At 46.8% G+C, this 8,624-nt stretch overlaps 1 non-coding gene across 1 annotated transcript; it reads right to left on the bottom strand.

The window, feature by feature from the left end:
• Nucleotides 1–1,207: 1,207 nt before the first annotated feature.
• On the bottom strand, nucleotides 1,208–1,400 carry LOC149432231 (U2 spliceosomal RNA). The gene has a single exon (XR_016309171.1). It is a non-coding gene; the product is annotated as a U2 spliceosomal RNA (small nuclear RNA).
• Nucleotides 1,401–8,624: the final 7,224 nt, after the last annotated feature.

Raw genomic sequence — 8,624 nt, 5'->3', positions numbered from 1 at the left:
AACATGTTACAAACAAACATAGAAAGGAAAAGGGAAGTGTGCAGTATAACAGCGGGCCCTTCCATAAAACTTCCTCTGGTCCTAGCCAAAAGGCCTGGCCCAGGAGGTAGGTGTGAAAAACACATGCAATGATCCAGTGACCTTGGTGCCATAATAAACTCATAATGAGCTACCCCACCGTAAGAATGTCTGCCACTCCTGGACTGCCACTTCAGGGGCACATACACCACAGACTTCTCACAACCCGGCCCCTGGCCAGACCAAAGCAGAACCATTGCTACCAGAAAGGCATTAGAACTTACACATTGCCTTTCCCTCAACCACTGAAACTACTAAGCAACTTATTGACTCCCTGGTTATTTCTCGCCTTGACTATTGTAACTCCCTCCTCCTTGGCCTACCTCATCGCAGGCTATCCCCTCTTCAGTCCATCATGAATGCTGCTGCCAGACTCATCCACCTTAATAACCGTTCCATATCTGCCATCCCTCTCGGCCAATCCCTCCACTGGCTTCCCATTGCCCAACGTATGAAATTCAAAGCATTAACAATAACATATAAAGCCATTTATAACTCTGCCCCAAATTACATCACCAACCTTGTCTCCAAATATCACCCAAACTGTCCTCTCCGCTTCTCCCAGGATCTCCTGCTCTCTAGCTCCCTTGTCTCCTTCTCCCATGCTCATCTCCAGAACTTCTCCAGCACCTCCCCCATCCTCTGGAACTCTCTACCCCAATCTATCAGACTATCGCCTACTCTGCCCACTTTTAGGTGATCTCTGAAAATCTATCTCTTCAAGGAAGCCTATCCTGCCTTCAGCTAATGACAAACAAACAAAACTAGCGCTCAAATCTCCATGCAGACCCAGAGGAATTCAAAATGACAAACGAAGAGGTGCTGCCCTTCAAAGAACAGGAAATCTGGATGCTACTGAACAAAGAACAAAAAGCAAAAAAGGGCGCACTCTCATCGTGCATTACCGTGGTATACACCGTGTTTATTGTGTAATCAAATAGATGTATACTCACAAAACCAAAGGATAATAAAAGCAGTGTGAATGGTCCACAATGGTGGTCAATGCAATGCTGTGCCCCAATTGGGGATAAGCTGACACGTTTTGGGAGACGAACCCCCTTCCTCAGAGCTCAGGAGCTCCAAGGAGCAGGGCTCTCCTAACCCTCTTGTATTGAACTGTATTGTTGCTGTATTGTCTCCCGTTATATTGTAAAGCGCTGAGTAAACTGTTGGCGCTATATAAATCCTGTATAATAATAATAATAATAATAATAACCAGTGAGAAGCCTGGAGCACGAGGCAAGAATCAGAATGGGAGGAAAAAGGTCCTCCCACCAGAACAGATATTACACTTGATCTCAGCCAATAGGCTAAGAAGCAGTACAGCTGTTTCACGATTGTTGACCATTACCGATGCAGCATATGAAAGCGATAGCTTCTATAAAACAGGGCTTGGAGAACAAAGACGAAAGACAACTTGCTAACAGACGTATGGTTAGGTGGTACTGAAATGATTTGAAAAAACCCACAGTGGACCAGGGGTGGACTGACAAGTCATGGGGCCCCGGCCAAAAGGGGATCATGGGGCCCCTGTGTCCTTGCCCAAACTCAAAAAAGCCTATGAAAAAAGGTACCAGGGACATCTCACGGGGCCCCCTACTGACCCCGGGCCCTCGGGCAGTGCCCAAGTTTCCAAATGGTCAGTCCGCCTCTGCACTGGACCAATGTGAAGCACAGCAGCACAGAAGAGGGAACATGTTAAAAAAAAAAAGCAACTAATTTAAAATAGTTTTGCAATGTAACAGACATATCAAATATCCCCTAAGTATGTATATGAGTAATTTATTCACAAATCCCAAAATTAGGGTAAATATAATTTATTGAAACATATTGGATGGGGCTAGCAATTTAATCCTTTATGACCCTTTCAGCCAACTGTGCATCTAGAACTGCTAGTTTTCAGCACAGATACAACCTGACATTATAACACCATTTAATCCAAATAACATAAAACCATTAAAGGATTTTTGGTCTTCATCAGTGCAGTGCATGGGATCATTGGCTTCCAAGGAGTATGGCTTGGAGACCAATGGTAATTTATAAACTGACAACTGCCAGATTTAACCAGAAGAAACCAAAAACCTATGTACAGAAATGCAGAGAGAAACAGTCCATCTGCATTGGGGGGGGGGGGATGCTGAGCTTCTATGTGGGTTGGGTGGGCCAGGTGGTTGGCACCCAAGCAAGAAGAATGATAAACAAAGACCAACAGAGTATTATAAAATTATTATATGGTTAAGTGGAAGGACAGGTAAGAACAAAAGCATCAACCGCAACCACCAGCACTGGTATTGGGCAGGGGTGGACTGTCCATTTGGAAACTCGGGCACTGCCCGAGGGCCCGGGGTCAGTAGAGGGCCCCATGAGATGCCCCTGGTATCTATTTTATAGGCTTTTTTGAGTTTGGGCAAGGACACAGGGGCCCCATGATCCCCTATTGCCCGGGGGCCCCATGAGTTGTCAGTCCGCCCCTGGTATTGGGTATGAAGAAGTAGTGACAATTATTTGTTTGATAGCTCCAGGCAATATGGCATCAGTAGTACCAGAACTTAGGCACACAGGTGTGGAAGGTTTAATAAAGTCGGCACACAATGGCAAGTTTCCAGCAGAACGGTTGTACCTTGGAGGCTGATAAGCAGAGTGCACCGCAAACAGGAGAAGAATATTGGTGCAAGCCCTAGTTCACAGCCCTGTGGATTGTGAATTCAGCAGAGTAGAATGTGGTGTCCTTAACCTCCCTAGCGGTCTGATTGTGTCAGTATTTCTGTGCTCAAAGCGGTACATTTTTTTGCATGGAAATATGTAGTTTTTTTTATTGTAGGCCTGTAATTCTTAGGAATAACTCACTGAAATCTGTCCGAACAAGAGTCTAGTAAACATCCCGGGCATGATTAAATTTGAAACACGAAATCACAAATTATAATATAATAAATAATTATAAAAAATAATAATATAATAATAAATTTAATTCAATAATGTAATCAAACCAAAAACACTGAAATTTTAAATATAGCGCCAAGTTCACACATCACTGAGCTTAGGCGCAAAATCGTTTTCAGTGTCTGATGACGAATTTCCCCACAAATCATTATCACCCAATTCTGCAAGTGGTTCTAATTTACTATCGCTGTCCTCTAGCCGGTCTAAAACCGCTTTTGACCTAAAGGGACGCTTTTTGGACGCCATGGACATTTCTCAGTTTCCAGGCAGAAAGAACAGTAAAAATGTAGGCAGGGTACAGGACAAAGCACTCGGGACAAAATGTATGTGAAATGGTTTGATACAGTAAAGTAATACTATCAGATTTTAGTGTATTTAGTGAATGCCACTTTTAACATTTTTGAATTTCCCGCCGGTTCCGTCCCCCGTACGTCCCGACACTCGCAGGGAACGGAACCCGGAAGACAGATGCCGGCATCAGCTGGAGGAGATGGCTGGGATGCTGCAGGGTGGACATCGCGGGAGCGCAGGACAAGGTAAGTGCAAGAGGGAATCCCTGAGCAACACTGCAGTGTATTACCGAGTGTAGCTCGGGGTAAACTTTGAGTACCAGAAGTGGTAACCCCGAGCTACACTTGGTAATACACTGCAGCGTTGCTCAGGGATTCCCTCTTGCAATACCGCCAGGGAGGTTAATCTGTCCATCTTCATCCGGAACCTTTCCCTAGGGCCAAGTGTGCTGTTTCTAACCAGTATGGATCCTGTCCCTACGCTCTCCACTTCGCAACTGTGTGCCAACCAAAGCATTGTCCACTTCAAAGATGGCTGCTGAGGTCATCCAGAGTTGCAGTGTCCAATTGGACCACTGCTCCCTCAGTGGCACCTACATAGGCTACAGAGGAACAAAAACTGTTATCCTCCATCCCTTCTGTATCATGGTCCACACACATCGCCACCTACAGAGGGGAGGCTAAACTGCACCTGCTTATGTCTAGATTTTGCATACAGGCTTAGTACATAATGTCTACTTGGACACTGTTCAATATGTTATGTGCGTGGTGAACTGTGAGTACCAGGGGCGGACTGACCATTTGGAAACTCAGGCACTACCCGTGGTGCCGGTGTCAGTAGGGGGCCCCATGAGATGCCCCTGGTACCTTTTTCAGAAGCTTTTTTGAGTTTGGGCAAGGACACAGGGGCCCCATGATCTTCTATTGCCCGGCGGCCCCATGAGTTGTCAGTCCGCCCCTGGTGAGTACTGTATGCAACGTACATGCTGTAATCTCACTGCTAGAAGACAAATTTGTGTGCCGAGGGTGGAATCGCACTGAGAAAAGATCAATGTCTGTGCTGGGAGTGCAATCTCAATGGCGTAAAACCAAGCTGTGTGTGTTAGAGGTGGGATCTCAGTGGTGAAACCAAATCTGTGTGCTGGGATAGGATATCACTAAGAAAAGACCAGTCTGTATGTGTGCTGGAGGTGTGAAGTCACTGCTGAAGTATGGTTTGTTCAACTATGTTTAACCACTTCCCGACCGGCCGTTGTATATAAACGGCCGGACGGTGGCAGTGCAGGGTCGGGTGGCCGTTTATAAACGGCCGTCCGCATCCGAGGCTCGTGCGCGGCTCCTAGAGCGCGCACCCGCGAGCCCGGTGATCGCCGTGTCCCTCGGATACCGGCGATCACCTGACGTGGTACAGGACCGTCCTGTACCATGTGACCGACTGTGTCCAATAAGGACACAGTCTTAATGTAAATAGAAGCCGCATGGTGCGGCTTCCGCCCCCTTGACCGCGCACGCGCGTGCCCAGAGATCGCCGGGTCCCTCAGATACAGGGGATCAGGTAACATGGTACAGGACCAATGAAATCGTCCTGTACCATGTGACCAACTGTGTCCAGTAAGGACACAATCTAAATGTAAACAGGAGCCACATGGTGCGGCTTCCGGCTCCTTCTCCTCACACGGAGTTCTGTCTGTGAGAGAAGGAGCCGGATAGCCTGAGCAAGCCTGATCGCAAGTGTCCCTAATTGTCCCTGATCACGTGTCCCTGACTGTCCCTGATCACAGTGTCCCTGACTGTCTGTCCCTGATCACAGTGTCCCTGATCACAGTGTCCCTGATCACGTGTCCCTGACTGTCTGTCCCTGATCACAAGTGTCCCTGACTGTCCCTGACCACAAGTGTCCCTGACTGTCTGTCCCTGACCACAAGTGTCCCTGACTGTCTGTCCCTGATCACAAGTGTCCCTGACTGTCTGTCCCTGACCACAAGTGTCCCTGACTGTCTGTCCCTGACCACAAGTGTCCCTGATTGTCTGTCCCTGATCACAAGTGTCCTTGACTGTCCCTGACCACAAGTGTCCCTGATCGTCAGTGTCCCTGATCGCCAGTGTCCCTGATCGCCTGTGTCCCTGATCGCCAGTGTCCCTGATCGCCAGTGTCCCTGATCGCCAGTGTCCCTGATCGTCAGTGTCCCTGATCGCCAGTGTCCCTGATCGCCAGTGTCCCTGATCGTCCGTGTCCCTGATCGCCAGTGTCCCTGATCGCCAGTGTCCATGGTCGCCAGTGTCTCTGATCGCCAGTGTCCCTGATCGCCAGTGCCCCTGATCGCCAGTGTCCCTGATCGCCAGTGTCCCTGATCGTCCGTGTCCCTGATCGCCAGTGTCCCTGATCGCCAGTGTCCATGGTCGCCAGTGTCTCTGATCGCCAGTGTCCCTGATCGCCAGTGTCCCTGATCGCCAGTGTCCCTGATTGCCAGTGTCCCTGATCACAAGTGTCCCTGATCGTCAGTGTCTCTGATCACAAGTGTCCCTGATCACAAGTGTCCCTGATCACAAGTGTCCCTGATCGTCAGTGTCTCTGATCACAAGTGTCCCTGATCACAAGTGTCCCTGATCGTCAGTGTCCCTGATCACAAGTGTCCCTGATCGCCAGTGTCCCTGATCGCCAGTGTCCCTGATCGCCAGTGTCTCTGATCGCCAGTGTCCCTTATCGCCAGTGTCCCTGATCGCCAGTGTCCCTGATCACACGTGTCCCTGATCGTCAGTGTCTCTGATCACAAGTGTCCCTGATCACAAGTGTCCCTGATCGTCAGTGTCTCTGATCACAAGTGTCCCTGATCACAAGTGTCCCTGATCACAAGTGTTCCTGATCGTCAGTGTCTCTGATCACAAGTGTCCCTGATCACAAGTGTCCCTGATCACAAGTGTCCCTGATCGTCAGTGTCCCTGATCACAAGTGTCCCTGATCACAAGTGTCCCTGATCGTCAGTGTCCCTGATCACAAGCGTCCCTGATCACAAGCGTTCCTGATCGTCAGTGTCTCTGATCACAAGCGTCCCTGATCACAAGCGTCCCTGATCGTCAGTGTCCCTGATCACAAGCGTCCCTGATCACATGCGTTCCTGATCGTCAGTGTCTCTGATCACAAGCGTCCCTGATCACAAGCGTCCCTGATCACAAGTGTCCTTGATCGTCAGTGTCCTTGATAGTCAGTGTCCCTGATCGTCAGTGTCCCTGATTGTCAGTGTCCCTGATCGTCAGTGTCCCTGATCGCCACACAGCGGCCCAGCTGTGTCCCTGATCACTGCATAGCGTCCCAGTGTCCCTGATCTCCACACCAGCAGGTCTTGATCACCTCCACACTACCAGGTCCTGATCATCATACCACCAAGTCTTGATCACCGCCACACCTGCAGGTCCCAATCACAGCTATACCAGCGGGTCCTGATCGCCGCCACACTAGCAGATCCTGATCACAGCCATACCAGCAGGTCCTGATCACCACCCCAGCAGATCCTGATCACCACCAAACTAGTGGGTCCTGATCCCCGCCATACCAGCGGGTTCTGATTGCCGCCACATCATTGGATCCTGATCGCTGCTAAACCCACGGGTCCTGATCACCACCATACCAGTCCTGATCACCTGAGAGCCATTACAGCAAACTGTGAGTACTTTTTAGTCTTTGCACACAGTTTACACACACACTCACAAAACATTGCCTGCCAGCTCACGGTATCTCTGATCACACATTTGGTATCGCCATATTCAGGAAGAGTTATAGAATGTGTTTTGGGGTGTAATTTTAAGTATGCCTATGTTGTATAATAGAAATATCTCATAGATTGACAACTTTGCATAAAAAAAAAAAACATTTTCATTTTGTTTTCACATTTTCCAAAAACTTTTGGCAAAAAATGCAGTCTTCAGAAGACTCCACATGACTCTTAAAATATACCTTGGAGTGTTTGCTTTCCAAAATGGGGTCATTTTGTGGGTAATTCCATTGTCCTGATGCTCCAGGACCTCCAAAATGGCATTAGGTAGTCAAGAAATTAGATGTGTCATTTTTTCCCCTAGAACTGCAAAAGATGCTTATTGGATGTGGAGCCCCCTATGTGGCCAGACTGTAAAAAAGTCTCACACATTTGGTATCGCCATATTCAGGAAGAGTTATAGAATGTGTTTTGGGGTGTAATTTTAAGCATGCATATGTTGTGTAATAGATATATCTCATAGACTGGCAACTTTGCATAGAAAAAAATACATTTTCATCTTCTTTTCACATTTTCCAAAAACGTTTGGCAAAAAATGCAGTCTTCAGAAGACTCCATATGACTCTTAAAACATACCTCGGGGTGTTTTCTTTCCAAAATGGGGTCATTTTGTGGGTAATTCCTTTGTCATGGTGCTCCAGGACCTCCAAAACTGTGATAGACAGTCAAGAAATTAGATGTGTAATTTTTGCCCCTAGAACGCCTAAGGGTGCTTATTGGATGTGGGGCCCTCCTATGTGGCTAGGCTGTGAAAAAGTTTCACACATTTGGTATCACCATACTCAGGAAGAGTAGCAGAATGTGTTTTGGGGTGTAACTGCAAGTATGCCTATGCCGTGTGAGAGAAAGAACTTGTTAAAATGACAACTTTGTGAAAAAAAAATTAAAATTTTTTACTTTCATCATTTCCCCTTAAAAAATGTGCAAAAAATTACAACTTCAAAAAACTCTCCTTGCCTTTCATTAAATACCTCAGACTGTCTACTTTCCAAAAAGGGGTCATTTGGGGGGTATTTGTATTGTCCTGGCATTTTAGGGCCCTGAGAAACTATATAGGTAGCCAGTACATCAGGATTGATAAATTTTCAAATATATCAAATATATATACCGTGGTCTGTGGACTCTATAACTTTAATACAGACTAAATAATACAAACTGATTTGGGTTATTTCTACCAAACAAAGGTAGCACAATGGATTTTGGCCTAAATTAATGAAGAAAGTATATTTATTTGCAAAATCTAGTAACAAAAACGAAGAAAAACATGTTTATTTTCAAAATTTTCAGTCTTTTTCCACTTTTCTAGAAAAAAATAAAACCCCCAGTGGTGATTAAATACCACCAAATGAAAGCTCTATTTGTGTGAAAAAAATGATAAAAATTTCATTTGGATACAGTGTCGTATGCCTGAGTAATTGTCATTCACAATGTGAGAGCACTGAAAGCTGAAAATTAGCCTGGTCAGGAAGGGGGTAAAAGTGTCCGGTCTGGAAGTGGTTAAGGCCAGGTTCACACCTGTGCGTTTTTTTTAACACGTTTTGCAGGA

The sequence above is a fragment of the Staurois parvus genome, unplaced genomic scaffold, assembly GCF_062004578.1.
Source record: "Staurois parvus isolate SC_StPar_1 unplaced genomic scaffold, SC_StPar_1.0 ptg002181l, whole genome shotgun sequence".
NCBI classification, from domain to species: domain Eukaryota; kingdom Metazoa; phylum Chordata; class Amphibia; order Anura; family Ranidae; genus Staurois; species Staurois parvus.
The sequence above is the reverse complement of the archived record's forward strand: the minus strand, read 5'-3'. Positions and strand labels throughout refer to the sequence as shown.